This window comes from Drosophila mauritiana, chromosome X, assembly GCF_004382145.1.
Source record: "Drosophila mauritiana strain mau12 chromosome X, ASM438214v1, whole genome shotgun sequence".
Classification (NCBI taxonomy): domain Eukaryota; kingdom Metazoa; phylum Arthropoda; class Insecta; order Diptera; family Drosophilidae; genus Drosophila; species Drosophila mauritiana.
The window spans coordinates 1,079,097-1,101,183 of record NC_046672.1 but is presented as its reverse complement, the minus strand read 5'-3'; the positions used below and the strand labels follow the sequence as shown (position 1 = coordinate 1,101,183).

The following is a 22,087-nucleotide window of genomic DNA, read 5'->3' as shown; positions in this document are numbered from 1 at the left end:
TTTATGGAGGAGGAGTATACAGTGACCCGAGAGCTGGAAAAAACCGCCATCAGCTTTTCAAGTATGCAGAGCACCGGCACGGGTACGACAACAAATATTAAAAGCAAATATCAAAAAAACTGAAAACTAAAGCAAAGTGTGATAAAATGTCATTGAAATGTCAGTTCAATGAGGTGGGTGGCCTTTAAGCGGGTAGAACTGACCGAGTGAGCACTCGACTTCTGCTACTCGGGTTATGACAGATTTATAGGCTGTGCAAATGAGTTGTTGGCATCATCTAATGGAAGTGCAGCTAACAATTTTGTATAAATTTCCGACTGGAAGTGGGGAGGGAAAACCTTGCCAGGCTGGAATTGATGTTTGCAAAGTCTTCATTTTGCCTTCTGCCACACTTTTTGTGTTCTGGCACCCATGTGTCGCGCTGGAATATGTTGACAGTAACAAGTTACAAAACAACACGGGGAAAAGGAAACCACCTTTTATTCCAGTATCTTAAAAATCACTCCTTAGTCCTTGTTCAGTTCAACCCTCCGTCAAATCCCCAGCTAATTATCCTCACTCACGAGCAGCGGAAAATCTGGAAAATTCCACGTCAACATGGAGCATGTCTCCGATTCCGATTCCGATTCCAATTGCCAATTGTCAACCCTCGTCTTGGCAGACTTTTTCCCTAACAGCCAGCCACAGCTAACAGAAGGCGAGCGAGCTGCCTTCTGTTTTTCCTGCGCTTTTCCCCTTCGCCCCGCCCTGTGCTCAACCCATCGCTTTCCCCTGTTCGCCGCCTGGAGTGGGTTTGTTTTTATTGTCGCCTGTCGCCTTACAATTGATACATTGATAAATGATGTGGCCGACACTCGGCACTCGACGCCCGACGCTAATTTTGTGTGACAAACAGTTACATGTCAATCCTCCTGTTTCCTCCTTGGCGAGTCTTGGTCCTTGGACGGCAGGGAAAGCCTCATGGCGGCTTGCCCCGATTCCCGACCGATTTTACTTTGGTTGGTAGTAGAGCGGTGTAGGCTTAGGTTTCAGTATAAGTGTTGCAAGATGTCGTGGTAGTCAACGTTCACTTAACCAGCGGTCGATATTAATAAATTACCTTACCATTTTTCCCTGGGCATTTGCACTTTCGACAACATAATAAACACAACATTTGAACAACGCAGAGAATATCAGGAACAATTATTATTTATCGATTGGCGCGGCTTAATTCAGCATTTCAAATTTTGTGCGACTAGTAGTTCGGTTTATCCTAAGTCTGAAGGTATACCATACACTAAATGTCTTACATATGCGCACTAGTGGCAAAGAGTGACGATTGTTCCATCTCATATTTCAGTTTTCAGATTTTTTCAGTTTTTTATCACAGACCAAAAAAAAAATGTTTGTTTAATTCCAAACGGTGAAAATCTATGGTTTATTATTAAGTTAACAAAAGCTTTACCCAATTGCTGCGCATTATTTGTGGTAGTTAGCCATCCGCTAAATGTGTTTGCTGATTATGTCGACCTGCGGCCATATCCACATGTCCACATGCAGACCGATCCAAACGATCTGACCCATCTGACCGACCGATCATCGCGATCGTACATATACATATACGTTATATGGATATATTAACCGATAAATAACGAACACAGCCACCCGGAAGTGGGCGGTCCGGCCGATTATTTGATAATTTTCATGGTTAGTTTAAGCGCTTTCCGCCAGAGTGAACCTTCAGAGGATTACCATCGCGTCGAGCGGAGAACACAGATTACTCATATTTTTTGTGGCGGGTAATTATGTATATTCATGCTTATATTTATATTTATATTTATGGCCGTGTCGGTTATTGAATTCGCAATCCAACTCCCCACGCAACAGAAGTATTGAGCGGGCGTAGCTTATTCATTATTTGCGTATATATTTTGCCAGCTTTTTTATCTCTGATTTTTTCCCTGCCATTGTTAATTGCGTTAAGCCCAAGTCAATTATCGAACAGTGGGAAGGGGAGGGGATATAATCAGTTTTCTAGGAGGGGGGCAGTATCTGCTGTTCACAATTTTAATGTTTAAAGTTTCCCACATTACATTCGTTTGTCGTGAAAACCACGATGACTAGATCTTTCGACGATCATTCGAGAATGAGAAGTTGGACCAGGAAAGAGCGATGTCTATATAGGGTAAAAGATACGAAATATTATTGAGATTTGGGCTATTGCCTGCGAATTGAGAGTCAGCAGAGAAAGTAAACCTGCAAGACAACCAAGTGATATGAAAAGGCGCGGTAGAGTGAGGTGAGGGAAGTCCTCACAGAATAACAAATAAGTCAAAAAACCAAGTTGGTACCCAAAAGCAATCGGGCGTAATCTAAGTTCAAAGAGCGATCACAGTGACCCCAAGCGGAGGCAAAGTACATATCTGAGATCCCAAACTCGCAACCGAGATATAAAAGCTTAAGCGCTTTCAATGCCCCGCCACAGGCATCAACCTCAAATCAACTCAGAAATCTCAGGTGGGTTTTTTTTTGGAGTTTCTTGAACCCTCGCAGGCGGAAGTTGCGGCACTTATGACTCACAAATCTGATGAATACGCAGATACTCAGCTTCAAAGAGAGCTCGTCGTCGAGACACTCGGCTGGTACACAGAGAATATTAGCTTGATTATGTAACCAGAAACCGTGATGGCAAGCTCCGCAGAGCCGATGTCTATATACCCTAGTATTTCACGCTTATGATAAATATGCAAGATTTTAATTATTTTGAGAGCGCGTTTCTGGATACTTCCACTTTTATCGATACCACCACCCCTCCTCTGGCGACTCACAGCAACGCCCCTTCGCTGCAATCACATATTAATGAGGGTCTTGAAAACGCTCGGGAATGTGAATCCGAATCCCAATCGAATGATGTGCTGTGTTCGGTTATATTTCGAAGCTGGCATGTCATAAATTCATTTTCGATGGCGCCCACGCCAGCGTTTAAGGGGCCAGATGACTGACAATCGCATTTAGATGTCAGAAAGAACTATTTTTAATTTCACACCTCGCCGTGATTTACGAGGGCAGGAAAATGATGATGCTGCTCGGCGGAGACTGAACCTTTGGGCCCCAATAAGAGAGGGGAGCCCTTTGCTCTCAGTTCAGGGCAACTGCAGATTCGAATAAAAGTCTGCGGTTGCAGTATCCACACGCTGTAATGAGCCACGGCATCCTATTTTCTTGCCAATTAAATTTCTTTGACCCATTTCCCGGGGCCACTCGATGGAAAAGCGGAAAAGTGCATATGGTTGTGGATCGCTGGGGAAAAGCTACAATGTGTGCCAATGGTGCCACCTGCCATTGAAAACTAAAACAAAACATCGTCGCTGCCGCTGCTTCCTGTTGTTCGTAAATGAAAATTTAAATGAAAATGGAATTAAGCACAAAGGCATTGCTGAAGGACCGAATTACTCGCAGTGCTGTAGATACATATAAATGTATACGTCTATGCAAATATATATAACGATATATATTTTGTGGTGTTCTCAAAGGCAGCGGGCAAAGGAGCAGGATTGAGCAAAGAGAAAAAAAAACGGAAACACAGAGGACCAAATAAAAGTAAAAGTATCTCAGGGCTCGGGCTGCAGCATGAAATTCTTAAGGAAAGAGAGTCACTTGCATTCCCATAACAAATCCATAATTTTTTTGAATTAAGTACATTTCAAAGCCTTAGTTAGCCAACTATGTACCTAGTCTGCCTATTTTGATTAATCTGGCTCATATGGCGCGAATTGGCCGTCAGAAGATAATGACGATATGGAATGGGATCGGCTGGAATGGAATGCGGTCTATTGTTTGGGGTGCTTCTGATTTTGCGTGCCGGCAGGACCTCCATCATCTCTTTAACCATCCCTTTCCGCCAGCAGCAGTCCGTATCCTTCTCTTTCTGTCTGTCAGTCAGCAAATGTGTTTTGAATTATTGCGCTGTATATTCGAAAAGGATGATGATGCTCCCCCTGCGCAGCTCAAGTGAAAAAAGATGGCCAAACAAAGGATATTGTGACAAGGATTTATTGGTGTGGAGAAAGAGGTGTGCAGCAGGACCATTGTCCATTGTCTTTTCATGCCAGGGGTGGATTTTTCATCAGGATGACTCTTTTAGCTGGGTCTGAGGGTCGTGTCATAGTGCAATTATTGCTCACTGCAACAATATGCTCCTTCTTAAGGGGCTGCCTTAAAGTTCCTCATCCGGGAAATCGGATCCGGGCAGCCAATTAGGCGGGTGGTGGGTTTCCTACCTTCACGATTTCCACTCAAACCTCTTTACCGAGTCCGAAAAGGGAGCAAACTTTGGGCCAATTTACCTAATGGCTTTGGTTATAAGCTGGACATGGTACTAGCGCTAAGAACGATCTTTTTAGCCAAGAATAATGGGCCAAATCTGCCCCTGCGAAAGTTTTATTGCAATTGCCAAATTAATTTGCCTGCCAGAACTTTGCCAAGCGGCCGAGGGAGAGACAAAAATATAAGGAGCCCCACAAATGTGCGTTCATTAATTTAATTTTTCATTAAAGAAAAGCAAACGCTGCCGGGCAAAACAAAAAAAGTGTCATAAGACCGACCCATAAAAAAACAAACACAAAAGGGGGAACTGAAAAAAAAAATGTATATTTGACCATAAACAAAAGGCCGCTCGAAAGGCATTCATATTATTCGAAGCGGAAAATGGAAAAGGTGGGCAAACGGCGGAGAGGTATCACCTTTTATTTTAATATTTCGGCCATTAAAAAACGTTTCACAGCAGCAGTGGGTTTTCAGTTCCGATTTCGATTTTGTTTTTTGTTTATTTTTTTGATTTCTTGGGACATTGCCAAACATCAGCGGCATAAAAAGCAAAATCTCATTCAGACCAATGGGATCAAGACGAAAAATTTCTCCAGAAGCAAAAGTTTGTCAGAAAACATAAATTACGTAATACACTAAGATAATTATTTTGTGCTCCGCATTTTACATTTGAATATAAACCAGAAGTTTATTCTAAGTCCGTTTAATTTGAAATCGTATTTCCGTATGAAAATATTGCCTTTTAAGAAACATGCACCTAAAAAGGGACTTTCCTAAAAAATGCTTCTAAAAATGACACAAAAATAGGAAAACGCTGTATAATAGAGTCGTCAAACAATTAGGCTCAAACATTTTTTGGAACTACAAACTGTGAGGCCTCCAAAAATGCTGAACGGGGATTGGGAAGGGCCTTCAGATTAATGACATGGCAATTTTTACGATTGTTGGCCAAGTTTTGTTGAAATAAAGTTGCTCCGCCCGATGGGTTCTTCTCTTCACGTGCTTTTCCGCGCTTTTCCAGCATTCCGCCCGTTTCCCTTTCACTAAATTTATGAAATTTCACCTTTCGGCCAAGCAATTTGCTCCATTTACATTCTTTATTAGCCACCGCAGTTTACCAAGAGTTTTCCGGGGGGCAGAAAAGAAAAATTGTTTGAAAAGAATTTTTGGGCAAGAAATGGGGGAAACGGAACAAAGTATTTTATTCTTGTTTTTCTCCGTTCGGTGCGTGTTAAAGTGAGGATCAAGAACATTAGAAAAAGCAAACTCCGTCAAAATTCGATTAAGGTGAACGTATGCAGAATAAATCGCCAATAAAAGGGCAAAAACCATAGACAATATTACCTTTAAACAAGGGAATAATGGGAAGATAAATAAAAATATTTCAGAACTAACACAATTAAATAGTTATGGACAAAAGCGCAGCATGTAAACCAAGTGTATATGTGTTTTTCTTGTTATTCAATTAAATTTAATGAAAGATGAAGTATACAAGGTGCGTGGAAATAAAATCGAACAATGATTTCAGATTTTTAAATATAAAATATCGAATGCACTTTGCACATATGCTAAAAAAAATGCAATAAGAACAAATTCAGTTAAGAGCATGCAGAAAATGAAATGAAATTATTTATGTTACTGACCCAAAAAGCACTATCAAGTGAATCAGAAAGAACGCATTTGTTTTTACCAAATCTACTCGATTGAGTTTACTTTGGCACTTCGTTGACACTTTTCGGCCAAAGTTGCCGGGCAACGTAATTTTCCAACCCATTTTCCCAAGCCTTCACTCATGTCTTACAGAGACAGGGAATTTAATAAATTCATCATCTTTCATTTAGTCTGCTACACAGATCAAAAAAGAACGAGAAGTGAAGAATGAAAATCATTAAAAAAAGGCATCGTGAAGGCGGGATGGCGGGTGAGACGGGAGGGGAGGAGGTTAAAAAATTGTAGAAAAAGAAGACACATAAAAAAACCAAGGAAAAGAACGAAAAAATACGAAATCGTGACTGTCATTTCAACGAAGCGAAGTTATTTTTCATGACAAAGCAGCCGAAGAGGAAAACTCCTCCGACTCATTTGCCGACATCTGATGATGGGTGGAGAGGGGGGAAGGGGGAGGGGGGGTTGAAAAGGAGGCATTCCAGCGTTAAAATACCTTTTACTGGCACATTATTCCCCTCTATTTTTTGGCCCGCCCCCAAGTGAAAACCAAAATGCAGTCGACTTCGCTGCGTTTTTTCATGAAATTATTACGACTTTGGAAATGGGGTCGTACAAAATGTCGTTACGTTGGCGGAACAAAGTTATATATATAGTCCCTGCCGCTGTCCAGAGAACTCGTTTTAGTTTATTGTTGAACATTTCTTTATTGTATCTGCGGAAAATGTTTGGATATTGTAAATGGTTGGCAGCGGGAAATTGATCCACAGGAAAATCAACCCGAAGATCGTTACTAGTAACTAATTTCAAACTTGTTGCCGAATCCAAGAGCCATCCATCCGCTCATCTCTTTCGAGGATGAAGGGATGCGCATTCACTACTAACCAATTCTACATGACCACGATTAGTTTCTTATTTCATTTCGTTATTACTCCATGATCCTTGACATCCTGCAGATTGGCTGGAGACTTTGTTCTCCATGACCAGATACTTCTGGTAGAGAGATTCTCACGCACCTCTGTGGATCGACTGACCCACTTGATCCGATTTAAGAGTCTGGTCGTTATTATCTGCGTCTAGACGGCACAGAAAACTGTCACTGTCTTTGAATCGAAGGCCGTCTCTTTCTTCTGGATTTATTTCTCTCGTTTTGATGCCAGATCTTTGTCACACACACGCGTTAGGATCGCATTAAAAGGCCATAAAAAGAGCGGCGCTTTACTTTTATTTTTACGGTGACAGTTGTTTGTGGAGTGTCTTCAGTACAGAAAGTATGTGGAACTTTGGCTTTTCGCTGCGACTCTCCTTTTCTTCGGCTGCTTTCTCGCATCATCATCATCATCGTCGTCGTCATCGCCATTTCATCGTCTCGTGATGAAGGCCATAAAAAATCTAATAAGCGTGAAATAATTGACATTTAAGCAAAGCACACGCACATAAACAATGAACTTGGTTTTCGAGTTGGAGTTGACCAAAGAACCAAACGCATATATATAGGTATATGTGTATGTATATGTATACTATTTATATAGATATTCCCCGCACTTTGTAGGCCAAGTGTCTGAGAATCATAACAGATGACCGCACGTACATTTCACGTTTCACGAGCGACGAGCGACGAGACCGCGACCAAGATACTTGTACATCATTGTCCAGGAAAAAGATCGTTGCCCATTTCTGGGTCATGAACCAAAAAAAGAAAGAAGGGAACCACAAATAATGAGTTGGATTTGGTACTCTGGTAGGAGATGCTCATTCGCATTCTTGGCTTGGCAGCAGTGGCGCATTTTGTCACCTGTTTTTAGTTAGAAGTGAAGGAAATCGACGTGATGGACATGCAAATTGTGCGGAGAAAGGTCAACTAACTACTTAGCAATGGGAGCAGGCGGCAAGAAAATTAGGTCATCAAGATGAAATGATTAAGATTGCCGAAGTGGAAAACAAAGTAAAATTTGTGCATTTGTCAATTTTCATAACGTTAACGTACATTCTCTGTGCCTGCCTATTCAACTATAACTACAATCCTTGTTTTTTTTTTGCAGCCAACACGGGAGCTGCATCCTGGACCCTACATATCCAATGTTCAGAATTTAAATGGTGAGTGCAAAATAGAGTGTGAAATGCATTTATAAAAGGCATGGCGTACCCCTAAACTAAATTGCTTTCCGGCTCAGTTGGGTGTTGGGACTGGACGTCGAGGGTTTGGGTTTGGTCTGGGGTGCCAGACAGGCTTACCTATAAACCAAAATGAATGTCTGTTACTCGACCACCGCCCGCTGAGCTCAAAAATGGAAAGGACAGGGAATACAGGGGGCTGGCATACAAAAGGAAGTAAATGCAAATAGATGCCTAGCCTCCATAGACAGATGGACTGGACTGGTTGGTTAGCCCCATGGAGAATACCCCCTGCTGACTGCAACGCTATATCGGGGGTGATAAAATGTGGAAAAATGGGATCTGGTTGGTCAGGGCTTTGGAATGCGCCAGCCTCATCATCAACGTCACTAAAATCATCACTAACCATCATTCGCCTGTGTGGCGGCGTTAAAACACAACACTTTGATTCCTCCACTTAGGAGCCGTCGACCCTCTTTCATCAGAACCCCGATGACGGGGACGTGATGGTGATGGTGATGGTGATGGTGATGGTGACGACAAGTGACGATGGCTATGTATTACTTTGTGTGGATGTAGGGATTGGGGTCACGATTCGAAGCTGGGGCAGTCACTGCATAGCATTGCAACAATGCCAATGCACCTTCCGATGCAAACAAGTTCAGGCAACGTGTGAAGCTGCGGCAAACTTTAAGTTCAGTAGCAAATAAGAATAGGCTTCCAAGAGCCCATGACCTTTCCACGGAAACTCTTCCTCGGACTGTTTCCCCTCCCGCCTTCTGCCTCCTGCCATTACGCTGACCAAATATTGCCACAAGCTGTTGGCTAAATCCTCGTCGTCAGAGAGAGACACTGTGCAAAGCCAACTGTGCAATTATTTGCACAACTAATAATTCACTTTAGTGTCTCATTCAGGACAAATATTGGAAAGCAGACGACAGGACAGGACAGGAATGGAAATCCGGAGAGTGGGGGGGTAGACATTCGCAAGACATTTGCGATTGTCATTAGCGGAAAGAATGCCAATGCATTCGCAATCCCCGAAAATAGGGAAGCCAACCCAACCCACAAGATACAAGATTGGCATCTGGCATCTCGGATGGCAGTCATGCTTGGCCTTTTGAAATAAAACCCGCCAACTTCCCCGCGAAAATGTCAACAAATTGTTGTTAACTACAAGCGGCTTAGTTGCCAGTTTTGTTTTTTCCCCTATTCCTACACTGTTTTATTGCGTGCCTCTGTGTGCTTTTGCCATCTTAATTTAGACTCCCATTAGACGAACGGCCTTGAATCTAAGCAGCCGATTGATTCCCACAATGAGTTAGGCAAATTGTTTGCATTGAATACGGCGCGGCCTTTATTTGACTGGTTGGTCAGTCGGGCTAATTGCCTCCGAAGCTCTGAAACGCTGGGCCTTCTGGCTAGATGAGTTCGAGTCTTACAGTCACTGCAAAATGGAGTTGCTTTCTATCTTTGGAGAAGTCTACAAGTCCATATGATATGCGTACGCTCAAGTGCGGAAGTTGAGGTTCTGTTTGATTCCCAACAACTAGTTGGTACTGAAACGCAGTGCTGAAATGCTTTCCATTCCACTGACAGTCGCCTTTAAAACTATTGACAGAAAGCCGGCGTCATTCACCTTCAAAATAAAATCATGTCGCGTTTAGTGAAGCGGAAAAACCAGTAATTAAGTGCCCTGCCAGCTTTTCGCTTTTCCATGCGGCCCCCAAAACAAAATTCAACCGACCCAGTGCGAACAATTTGTAATTGAAACTTTCATTTTCATTTCCATTTCCATTTTCTCCTACTGTTCGGCGGCTGACATGAAAAACTGGCGACGTCAGTTCCACTCGCTCGGTTGAACAACTCGCTGTGTTGCAAGTTGCTTATCACTTCGATACGTTTGATACGTTTCATTGACACGACAATGTCACAATTACATGCACTCCCCATTACAGGTAATTTCAATCACAGCGGTCTGTGCAAAAAGATTCGATACGGCCGCGTTTTCGAGTTTCGAGTCTTAGATCAACTTTTTTTTTGGGGCTCGGAGGTGCAAAGGTAGAAAAATATGGGTGATGGGAAAATACCATGTTGCCCATATAATTTGGTATATCTGATAGATTTGGTCGTTTGCTCGTGGTTGCTTCCCACGTTTCGATATCGGGGATAATAATTTGAGAGCATGTTCCATTTTTCTGTTTATTGCTCTCTCTTTCCTCGCAGCCCTCTCGCTTGCACCAGCTCGCAACTCCGTCTTAAGTGAGGCAAAGTCAAATTGGTTTGAAACCCGATGACATCGAAATCGCGTTGCTTCCGCCGTATTTGGTTGTCATTGTCGCCAGTGACTCCGTTCTTCCCCTCTCCTTTCGCCCTTCAGCTGTAACTCGTAACTGGTAACCGGTAACAGTTAACTGGGTGCAGTCACTGAATCCGAAAGGGTTGGCTATGGGCTAATGAATGACATGCTATCCTAATGAATGACAAGCCTTGCTCTTGCGCTCGCCTTGGCTGCTACACTGGAAACAAGCGGTGTGACTCATCCATCCAGTTTGATCCATCCATGCCCGTTTCTCGCAGTGCATGGTGGCTTTTGCTACCTGAGCAAATCAATGGCTTGGCTTAAACAAATGATGAAATACGATATTTGTCCTCGACGCCGCTTGCTTTTCCCATTGGATAAGTTGTTGTTGCTGTCGCTGGCAGGGAAATTCGAGCCGAAACTAACGGTTTCCACCTGCATTCCATGCACTGCAAGAAAAGAGCAGATAGCAAGGGACATGTCACATGAACGGCTGGTTATTGCAAGCCTAAACTACGATTCGCAGCTCGAAATGAAAATCAAGCAATATAAATTACCCATACGCCGCGTAAGCCAACTCAACTTGTCGGCGGCCACCATAAAGTTGCCTGTAAATGAACAAAAAATAATTAAAAATGCATTTTTCATTAAGGCATTAAAACTCATGACCGAAGAGAGCGGGCGGGGATGGCGGCCATTCATTTATTTCATTTATCTTTGGGGTTGCCCGAACGCGAACTGCTGTGAATCGCGGATTGCGAACTGCGAACTGCAAGCTGTATACTGCAAAGTGGACTGCGGCCCGCGAGTTCATTGATGACAATTCTCAGAGATGGAAAGCGTACTTATAATTTCTTAATTTTTACAGAGGAAAAGTGACTGAAGTGAGGGGATTCCTCTGCATTTTCATTGAGCAAGTGCCGATGATCCTTTCGCACAGTTTGCAGGTTCTAAAAGAAACCCAAAAGTGTGTTCAATTTAACTCGATTAATTGTACTTTGTGGGTCCATCTCTATGACGCTGGCAAAATGCTCTGGGAGTTGCGTTTGTCATTTGAAATTATCATTAATGCCCCAAAGGGGTTGGGGCAAAAGAGGCAGCAGGCGGGCGTAGATATGACCACTTCATTTTGCAAACAAACGGCGGCGGCAACAACAATTTGTGCGGTGTGTGCAGGTCGCAAAAAAGGGGGAAAACGACAGGGGCATGGGGCAGTGGACAGAGAGAGATGTGTGATGGGAGAGGGAGAGGGCAAAAGGCTTGCGGCGCGTGACGGTCATTGAAACAATGCGCGGAAAAACGCGTGTAATTAAAACAATAAAAAGCGGCAACGACAACAGCACAAACAAAATGTTCAGTTAAGTTTTAATTTTCACAAGTGTGAAAAATACTATTGAAAAGGCCGCGCACATATGCGAAATACAAAGCGCGCCTTGCCAACGAGCAACTTCCGCCCAACAACAACCACAACGTAAATAATAATATCCACGATAAGAACACCATGGGAAAAAAAAACAAAAAACAACAGCATCAGCAACTACAGCACCTGAAAAGAACAACTCTTGAAAAACTGGCAATGGCAAGAATTTTCCCTCTTCTGTTTTATGACTGCGAACTATTAAACTATATGCCCAGTGAACAGACCGAAAAAAGAAAGGCGTTGCTTTTCTCAGATTTCAATCTAATAGATACTCTGTGTAAGTTACATCTTGGCTCCTGCTGGGAAATCTCATTTGAATTAGATGGGACTTCGATTGGAAATCGCAATGGAAAGGTTTGCAGCAAAATTGAGTGGGAATCATCCAAGAGGCAGGTGGAAACACAATGGCCACAGCAGTTTGGCAATCGGCGGCCCACGCTCCTTGCGATTTCCTAAGCGATCATGTGGCATGTGCCGAAATATCGCTTCCATTTTCCGCAAATGTGGCAAGAAAAGTGAATGTTGCCTGATATTTTCCCAGCCATGCTGGTGCTCTACGTCTACATAACATATGTGTATGTACATGTAGTATAGTATACAAAGATGTTTGGGGGGCTCCCGATGAGTTTGGCGACTGTTTCCGAGCCAGACGAAAGAGAAAAGATTTTGGCAACTTTTGTGGCAAGTCACTTTTTGTGGTAATTGCGCAATGCTCCCGCAATGACGATGAAATGTAACCGCTGAAAATCGGAAGCGGTCAGATGACTTAAATCAATTTTCGGATTTTCGGCGGAGACAGCTGCAGTTTGCTTTATTTGTTCGTTTCTATGTGACGTAATCAAAGTAAATAAATAAACTGACGAGCGCGCCAGTTGAAAGAAATCAAACGGAAGAAGCAGAAATGCCAATCATGCGCGCTAATAACAGAAACAACAAAACATATCCTAACACTACGATGATGATGATGTGATGATGACGATGGCGAAGATGAAGATGCCGTCATAGAGCAGCAGAAATCAATTTAATGCAGTGCAATCAAAAGTTGAAATCGAAGTGCGGACAGCTGAATCCAGTTGAATCTTCTCGAAAATCTGCAGCAGTTGTGCCTTCGGATTAGTTAGTTGCATAAATCAGTGGCATTTAATTTGCTGTATAGTTCGAAACTCGCGCCAATGACAACACTTTTAGTTGAATCAAGTTTCACATGCATTTATGGCGGGGAAATTGCTTCAATTCCCACGAATTGAAACTGCACAGTGTCCTGTTGTCCTGTTGGTTCTGAAGGCTTTGAAATACTTTTTGTGCGCCCAACAACTTTGCCTGATATTCAAATGTGCGTGGCATTAAACTAATGTCTTATTTCCATGGACTGCTGGACGGCTGTGCAATATCCAGGTTTCCCAAGAGAGGAGGGTGGAGGTGAAATGCTTACGCTGATTTGCATAAACGCTTCATTATATGCCATTATCATATACATTTTTAGTTGTGTTTGGTCGAGTGAGCAACACCTTCACTTTCGGCGATTTGTTGTTTCGTTGTTTGGCTGTTTTGTTTAATTTCGTGTTGGTTGCTGTTTGCTTTGGAGTTTCGGTTTGGTTTTCCTCCTCCCCGTCTCTGCTGTGTCAACAAATTGCTGCTGGACACGATGGACACCATGGACACGGTGGACACGTTGGACACGACGGACGAGATGGAGCCCACAAATTTGATGTCTGTGGGATATTTCCGGCTGGCCATCATCATCATCATCAGCATGGCTTTGTGGTGGGAGATCGAGACTGGGAGTGGGAAAATCAGAGCCCCTCGCAATTCGTGGGTTATTTTGTTCGGAATTTCGGCACCTGCTGCGAGGTCACGCTTCACTTTCTGGCTACTTTGGCCGCCTGCAATGTGTCCCCAACACCCGGCGGCAATAAATCACGGACGAATCGAGTGGAGGGCGTGTCTCAAGGCAACCAAACTCCGCTGCGTGTACGTACCCAAACTAATTACCCGCCAATTGAAAAGAAACACTCAATGCGACCGAAATAAAGCCGTACAGCGGCATTCCACACGATCCAATTTTAGAATTGTCGCGTAAAAGTTGCTCGACCTTTGCGACTTGCGGAAATCACAGTGCGACATATTTTATTGTCAAAGTCATCAATTAATCGAGTATAAATTAGCACACTTGGGCGGCAGACTCCTGAATGTGCAACAATCGTTGGCCCAAAGGGTGTAGCAATCACACAGGGAGAGGCATCGACAGCGCTGCGACTCATCAATAATGATATGCTAATTGCGCGTCTAAAGCCGCCGACTTAAGCGGACAGCTATACTATACTATATATAGCTGATGAGCAGCGTACATTCCTCATCGGAATGAGACGTGAGTCATGGCGACTTTGGGACCTTTGGACGACTCGAAAAACCAGCTATCGGATCAATACGCACGTCTGCGATTCCGCAGGCCAGTTGAGCTCAGTTCAGTTCAGTTCAGTTCGGGTTCGAGAAGGAATCACCCAGCCATCTAGTGGTCTTCCGTGAAAGAAGAATGGTGAATGGAACACGGAGCATGGAGCTGGTCTCCATCTTCCGTAACTGTATTCCGTAGACCCGGTGTAACCCAGATTAACTGGACCACCGATTGATTGATTATGAAAATGCTGCACATGCGGAAAGCATAACCAATGATGATGATGATATATAAACTGTTACCATATTTGTTTATTTTTTCAATAAAACGCAGCAAAAGAAGATGAATGCCCGATAGAGAAGACCGAGGAGGAAACCGTAACCATTATTATTATTTATGATTATTGTTTACTCTCGCTATTTCGGTTCGAGTTTCAATGGGAGGCGGAAATGGCCAGTTGAACTAGATAATTGAACGAGTCCGGGTTGGGGATTTCAAAGCCCATCCACACATACATACTCGTCCGCACATATCCAATCCGCTCCCATTTCGAACTGCATTCGTTGGTGAAACAAGACTACGAAGTGTATTTAACCATTTATCCATTCATTCCACTGATCTGATCTGATAACACAACCCATTTGCGTAGAACAACTTCAGGGTCAGACTGCTGCTGAAAATTAAACTTTCAACTGATTACTGGCGTGTGCAGTGAAATTACCTTTAATGTTCCAAACAGTTTTTAATGTTATTGGGGTTTTCGGAGGATAGCATACCTTCAACTCGTGTAGTTTCGTAGACATGAAGATAGTGAAGTTGTGTTTTTATCGATTTACTGACCCAAAAGAATGCCTGATATTGCTTAGCTAGTATAGATCATTGAACTCTGATGTTCCGCTAGCTGTGATCGAGAATAAGATTGGTGTTGAGTTTAAATTGATTATGTGTTTTGATTTCGGCAAACGAAATCAATTCTTTAGACTCTTCTGATCCACTCGATTGATAGCTTATGGAGATCTCTTGGATTTGTGTTTGATCGGTTTGATGTCAGCTTAAAAGATAGGTACATATGTACACACACGCACCTGGCTAATTTTCCTCTGAGGTTTTCTGTCTCTTAGTACAGGAAGATCAAAGCTCGGCGTCTTTGGGGTTCTACGCTTTGACTTATCCAATTAGATGGCGGTGCAACAATGTGAAACTGCAATTTGTTGATCTTGTTCATGCTGCTTTTGCTGCTGCTGTTGAACTTGTTACAGTTCAAATTAACATTTTTATTGAGCGTGGCCGGACCGGATTTTCTTTCTTTTTTCTCTCACTCTTTCCATGTGTGCTCGTATGGGTTCGTATCTGTGTCTTGTGTCTTTTGTGTTGCTTTTCAATTTCAAATAGTCTGTCTGTGTGCTTTGGAGTGGGACGCGTGCTGCAAAAATGCTGACCGGTGGCCATGTGAAACCGAAAACCGGCTTGACACGTTGCCAAAGTCAGTGGTTTTCTAACAAATGCCGTTGGCCCAGCGCGTTTTGCTGGCGACTTTTACAGCGTGTGAATCGCCGCCTTGCTTCTGCTTCCATTAAACTTGAACTTGTCAAGCGATGCGTGGCGATTTCAGGTAACTGATCGCCATCAAAAAAGCCAGATTGGCCACCGGCCATCGGCCATCGGCCATCTATCTAGTGACCGTGCTCAGGTGTCCCAGGTGCGCGCAGAGTTCATTGGAAAACTTTGAAGTGCATTCGTGAATTGGATTCGGGATTGGATACCAGCCAACGACATCGAAAAACATTGAATGATTCGTTAGGCAAACTTGGACCGCAAGCAGAGTGTTACATTCGGGACATTGGCCAATTGATTGGCAGGTCCAGCTGCAAACGATGTCCATTGTGATGTCCAGAGAAGCCACAAAGTTTCTGGGACCAACTTTTTGAAGAGTGCTTGCTTGCTCATCCTAGTCCGAAAGCTCGAGGAACTTGGCCAGCACAAAACTACTCTTTAGCAACAGGATCAATTTCCCAACCTGCCGAGAAACCCGAGCCACCTTGCAAATATTCATTAGGCTCTGGAAATTATGAGAAAAGCAACATAAAGTTTCGGAAACTTTACTCTGCAAATGCAAACGAAGAATTCAGTTACTATCAACACATCTGCCGGAGACATCAACAATAATCTGGTGCTGCACTTGGCAAAACGGTTGCTTTGCAATGTCCATTAAAATGGGATAATTATTTCCGAAGTACGCTTTTGATCTATGAAATCGGCTGCATCGAAATCAAAGTGGCTGTGAAACACCAAATGCTCCCTGTGTATTCAAGAACTATCAATAATATAATAATAATAAAATTAATTACTTGCCATCCCTTTTCGTTTCTGAGCTTTAAACATAGCTACTACGTTTGAGTGTTTGCTTACACACGATAAATGAAGCTTTGCATTTTCAGTGTGCCCTACTGAGATTACAAACTCCAGCTCCAGCTCCTGGGGCGAATTCTCAACCTCGGTTAAATATTCATACCCCAATATGGCTTCGGGGCCGAAGCAAAGTTTCATCAATGAAAAAATGCAATTTATGGCTTGTGAAATGCACTTATCCATCACAGAAATCTGAAATGTGAAATGGGAGGCTAGTTTTTAACATTTTGCCATCTGCAATCATAGCTTCGACCCGAGGCGGTTGAACTTTGCAAATTCGGGTTCGAATTTCGAGGCGAAAGTCGATGCTGGCTGGGGCTCGTGTCAATTTTGGTCAACGCTTTCGCAGTCTGCAGTCCAAATGAAGAGTTTACAATGTAAAAGTCTGTGAAAAACCCGTTGGCGGGACAAAAGACCGCGCTGATCGATGCCGGAGAAGGCGAATGACTTTCTCAGTCCGATGACCGGAGCCCCACGATCGATCCATTGATTAATTGACGGCGGAAGGCAACGCAGCCCAAAGTGACAGGTTATGGGACCAACGCGGAACAGCACAACCCACGCACCGTATCAACGTAGATTTTTTTCCACTCCCGCCAGCTTTCGGAACTTGGTGCTTATGAGGCATCTATTCGACTGTGGGTAACTCGAAAGTTCTCTAAATTCGACCGTTTTTGCTACACCCACCTTGCCACCACCACTGGTTTAGTTTCACCGTTCGGCCTTAAATGAAAATGTATCCAATTTTTTTATGTGCTACGCCATATATTGGCCATTTCCACACATTTGGCTGCACTGCAATGGTATTTCGAGTGTGACCAGGCAGGCAGGCAGACAGGCAGGCCTGCAAACTTATCATCATCATTGTCAGTCTGCCCCAAAAGAAGCAGAAGAAGAAGAGGCAGGGAAGAAGAATCAGTAGAAGAAGCACCCTTGACTGTGCACTCAGGCATAAGACTTTGTTTTCTAATTTGGCTTTAACCTTTTTGACCAGCGCAGACAGTAAAAACAGACCGAAAAGAGACGATGAGAGGAGCGATAAAAAGAGGGGTAAGTGAACGTAGACGTAACCTTGACTGCGCTGCTGTTTCAGGCCATCGTGCCCACTCAACGGCCACGCCCCTTTTCGGCTTTGTACAGCATTTTATAATTTGTATTTCTTTTGCAGTTGCTCAAAGGCAAGTGAAAAATTCGCGCATCATTTGTCATGAATTTGATTTAAGTTTGTTTGCAACTGCAGCTGAGCAATTTCCCTTCGCCTGTAGCGAAAACTTTTCGCCGCTTTGTGTGTTGCAAGTTTTCATCGCGTTTGATTGCGTTTCGGGAGATGTGGCTGCCCCCAAATGGGCGTCCGCCATTCAATTGCAATTTTACGATTAACTGTGAATATTTTCCAATGGGCAACGAGTAGTGAATGAATGTTGAATAGTGCTTAAGTTCATTTTGCAGACTTTTGCCTAGAAATGGGACTTATTGCTTTAATCATCATTTTAAATTGCGGCTTAGGTGAAATAATACATGTTCATATGTATGTTATTGGGAATAACAGAGAGTTAACCCTTTTGAGTCTGATGGATTCATTTTGTTGTTGTTTACTTTGTTGCTGCTGCTGCTGAACAAACGCCAAATGTCTTACTAATCAAGTAACACATTTCACTGTCAATTAATTTGAATTAATCACGAGGAGAACTTCTTGCCTCGCAATTGCAACTTTTGTTTAACCAGCAAATACCGTGAGCACTTTGCGTTTAATTAATAGCTGAATCAAATGAAGTAAACAGTTAAGCGCGCCTTAGACGCAGAGACGCTGAGTTTCTTGGGCCAACTTTTGTGTCTTCCCGGGACGGCTAATGAAGCTGCAGCTCCCTCCGTCTGTCCCTCTGCCCTGGTCACTCGTTTTTGGCCATCTTGCAATTGACCGCATAATAAATTTAAAGAAGCCACTGCCGTTCCAGTTGCTGCCTTTCCCTTTCTGGTCCTTGTCGTCAAGTTTTAATTTGTTTTAAAAACTTTTTGATTGTTTCTGCTGCTGCTGCTGCTTCTGCTGCTGCGTCTCCTGTTGCTGCTGCTGCTGCTGCTTCTGCTGCGGTTGCTGTTGTGTTGGCATGCAAATGCCGCTGGTCTGTGCATTCATTTGCAGTTGGCTTGATTAAATTGCATTCGCCTCGCCATTTAAAGTTCTAAGTTTCATTCATTTTATTGACACTGGCCAAGAGGAATAACAGTTTAATGCTTAGCCCAGTCATTTGCCGACGGGTGGATGTGGAAGGCGGATGCGGAATGCGATGCTTTTGACTGGTGTTGTTCGAGGAGCAGCCAAGTCACAGCTGTCCAGCTGTCATTACAATTTCCGCCCGCAAACCAAAACATGAGATGAGGGAGCCGAGCTCACAATCAATGCGTTTGATGGTAACTCAAATGAAATGTGAGCTTAAACCCTTTTCTTATTGCCCTCAGGAGTTTGCTGATCCAAACGCGCTGAGTTTAGTCGCATATATTACACCCTAAAAAGAATTGGCAACGAGCCGATGTCCCCGGCATGTGTATACCCTTTCGGACCACACACTTGTACATAGATATGTGCATACATATATGTTTGTATCTGGCTGGGAACACGCGCCGTGAGTCAACAGCAAGCCACCAAAGTCCATTCCCCGGCGTTCTAATGTATTTATGTTAATGCAATAAAAAACACTCCATTTGCAGCACACTCGAAATGTTTTCCATGTTGCCCGGCTGCACTTAGTTGGAAAAAGCAATAGCAAAAAGCAAAAAGCAAAAGCAAAAGCGTAAGCGTTATCGCAGCAGCGCCAGCAACACTCGCCGAATAACCTTGTTATTGTTATTTAATTTCCCTTTTTTATGTTTATACTTTTTGTTACATTTCTGCTGCTGGTCGCTTTTGTTGCTTTTGTTGCTTTTGCTGCTGGCCGCATGATTTATAGCGTTGGCGGCAGTTTTTCTGGTTGCCAACTGCCCGTGCCCCGCCATTTTTTTGTGCAACTGCCGCACCGTGGAGAGCATGCCGAGAATTGTGCGAGGAAACTAAACCAAGGAGCCGCCGAGCCGCCTGCGGAAATCCCTCGAGTTGGTTTCCTAAGGCACTCATATTCCCGAATCCCGAAGGAAGACCGAGTTTGGTTTGTCCTCGACTCCTTTTTCTATTTCCATTTCTAATTCCATTCTTTTATTTTCGTTTCTTTTTTGGTGTATTTGTTTCGCTTCGTCCCACTGTGCGGCTTTTGACTGGTTCTTGTGGCTGTCGTTGTATTATTGCTGTTGCTGTTGCCGTTGTAATGTCTTGTTCATAGACTGCGCCCACTTTCTAGAGTTCATATTTCCCGCTCTGCAAGCCTCTTCTCGAGTGTGTCATTTGCATTTGTCATAATGGGAGAAGCAAGCAGAAAAATCAGGGAGAAAAGGTCGCGTGGCTTGTTAGACACGGCTTCACTTGTTTCGATCCCCTTTTCAAGAGTCAAGTCCCAGTACGTTTGCCAACCCTCGTGCCTTTATCACTTACCAACTGCGAACTTGCTCAACGATTCTGAGCCGTTCTATCCTCCGCAGCGAAAACAACCCGCCCGCCCATTTAATAAAGTCATTCTATTTGCATTTGAGCCTTTGTCTTGCTATTTATTTGCATTTCCAGGACTTGGTAGGTGCAGATTGCTGATGCCAAAGCAAGATGGTGGAAAATGTGCGACTCAAAGGGGACAGAATGGCGAGCAAATGCCATTTTAATTACATTTGGCTGTGCTCTGCTGTTTTGGCATTCGGGGTTTTCGGTTGTTTGTCGTCATGTCGCTCTTCTTGTGCAAGTTTTTCAATTAAAATTAAATAAAACGACATAAATCATGATGCTGCCTCGCTCGGCTTCGCTTCGCTGTCAACTGTTCCAAACTAGCAGCGCCAGCACCGCAAGCAACTTCATTTTGGCTCAAGGGGACCACGCTGCGTATGAGCAATCTGCAGCCCAGCTAAGCTCCGTCCTCCTTCTGGCCCAGTAGTCCATTGGCCCAATCTGCCCTTCTTCCTGCCACCCTGACATCCTGACGCCAGCTGACGGACGTTTTGTTTTGGCTCCTCCTCTCCTCTGGGCGGTAGACAGCGGCCAAAGCAGGGGGCGTAGCCGTTGTTTTACTTTTCGACAATCATTAATCAAAGCGGACAGCCAACTGAGCCAACTGAGAACTAAAAAGTGAGTACCGGGAACTATGAACTGTTGCCCGAAACCGGCGATCCGGCAGGAATCTTTCAATTAAGTTCCGTTGGGACAAGTATATCAGTGATGGCCAAAGCCATATGTTGATGGTCAGCTAATTAAAGGAAATCCAAGGCAATACTGTGCACAAAGACAGATAGATAGCAGATGATGTTATGCAAGTGTGCATGTAAGTCGGAAATGAATAGTTCCACTGGAAGAAGAGATGGTTGAAGTAAAAATGTCGTCCTGGTGGGGGCTTACCTGCACCCACCCATCACAATGTGTTGTGGTATCTGCTGGTGAGCCAACTCTCCAGCTTTCGACCTTCGGGCGTGGTGGCAGCCACTTTGCCGGCGGCAGAAACACAAAAACTTATGGGCTACAGCAAAACTGCAGTCGTTTGTGCACTTGCTATCAGCGCTAATAGCAATTGTGTTAATAATTCACTTTCACTTTTGCCCACACCCTTTGAAAGTGGGCCAACGAACATGGCAGTGGAAACCTTGAACCGCTGCTTTCCGCATGCTCGCAAATACACACACATGCACATGCACATACATATGCACATATCTGGGCCAGTTTCACACCTAAGCCTGCCCGTTCGGGCCCTGATCCCATATGCAATACGCGATTGTTTCCAAAGCATTTCAAGACCTTTTACATACCCCTCTTTGTTCTCGCCACTTCAGACAGAAAGCCAAATAGAATTAAAATGCTTAGAGGTTAGACCAAAGGACAATGCCCTGCCTTTGGCTTCAATTTATTTTGTTTTTTTTTTAAATCAACTCTACCCTGGATTTCATTGCAGCACCACAGCAGCAACATCGAGGTCCTCAGCAGCAGCATCAGACGGCCAGTTTTGCCCCAAAGTTCCTCAGCCTGCGTGGCACGTGGCATCTATCAGGTGAGCTTTTGCAGACCAGTATTAAGTTGGCTGTCGGAGACACAAAAAGTACATTTCTTAGTTGTAGTTAATTTGAGATGTACAATTATTTAAGAAACAGAATGAAACTAGATCGATGGCATTTATCCAGAAGCGGCAAGCCCCGTTTTCAACTCGGTCATTTCCTCGCCGAATAACATTTCGCATCCATTTTCCAGACCTGAATGTGTTTCGGCTCTGTTTGTTGGATTGTTTGCCATAAAAAGAAAAGCATACGCAGGCATATGCCTTTTTATGTTTGTGTGTTTTTAAGCCTGTTTATTATATTTTAACTTGCTCAATGTTCCGTTCACCGTGCTCTCCTACCTCCCCTCCCCCCGCGCAGAATC

At 43.7% G+C, this 22,087-nt stretch overlaps 1 protein-coding gene across 2 annotated transcripts in view; it reads left to right on the top strand.

Annotated features, from left to right (window-relative positions):
- LOC117146465 overlaps nucleotides 1–22,087 on the top strand; it is a 138,914-nt gene that overhangs the window by 100,830 nt on the left and 15,997 nt on the right. For both annotated transcript variants that reach the window (XM_033312700.1, XM_033312699.1), the window contains exons 3-4: nucleotides 8,013–8,067; nucleotides 21,624–21,719. The gene's annotated coding sequence lies outside the window, so the exon portion shown is untranslated. The remainder of the gene's footprint in view (nucleotides 1–8,012; nucleotides 8,068–21,623; nucleotides 21,720–22,087) is intronic.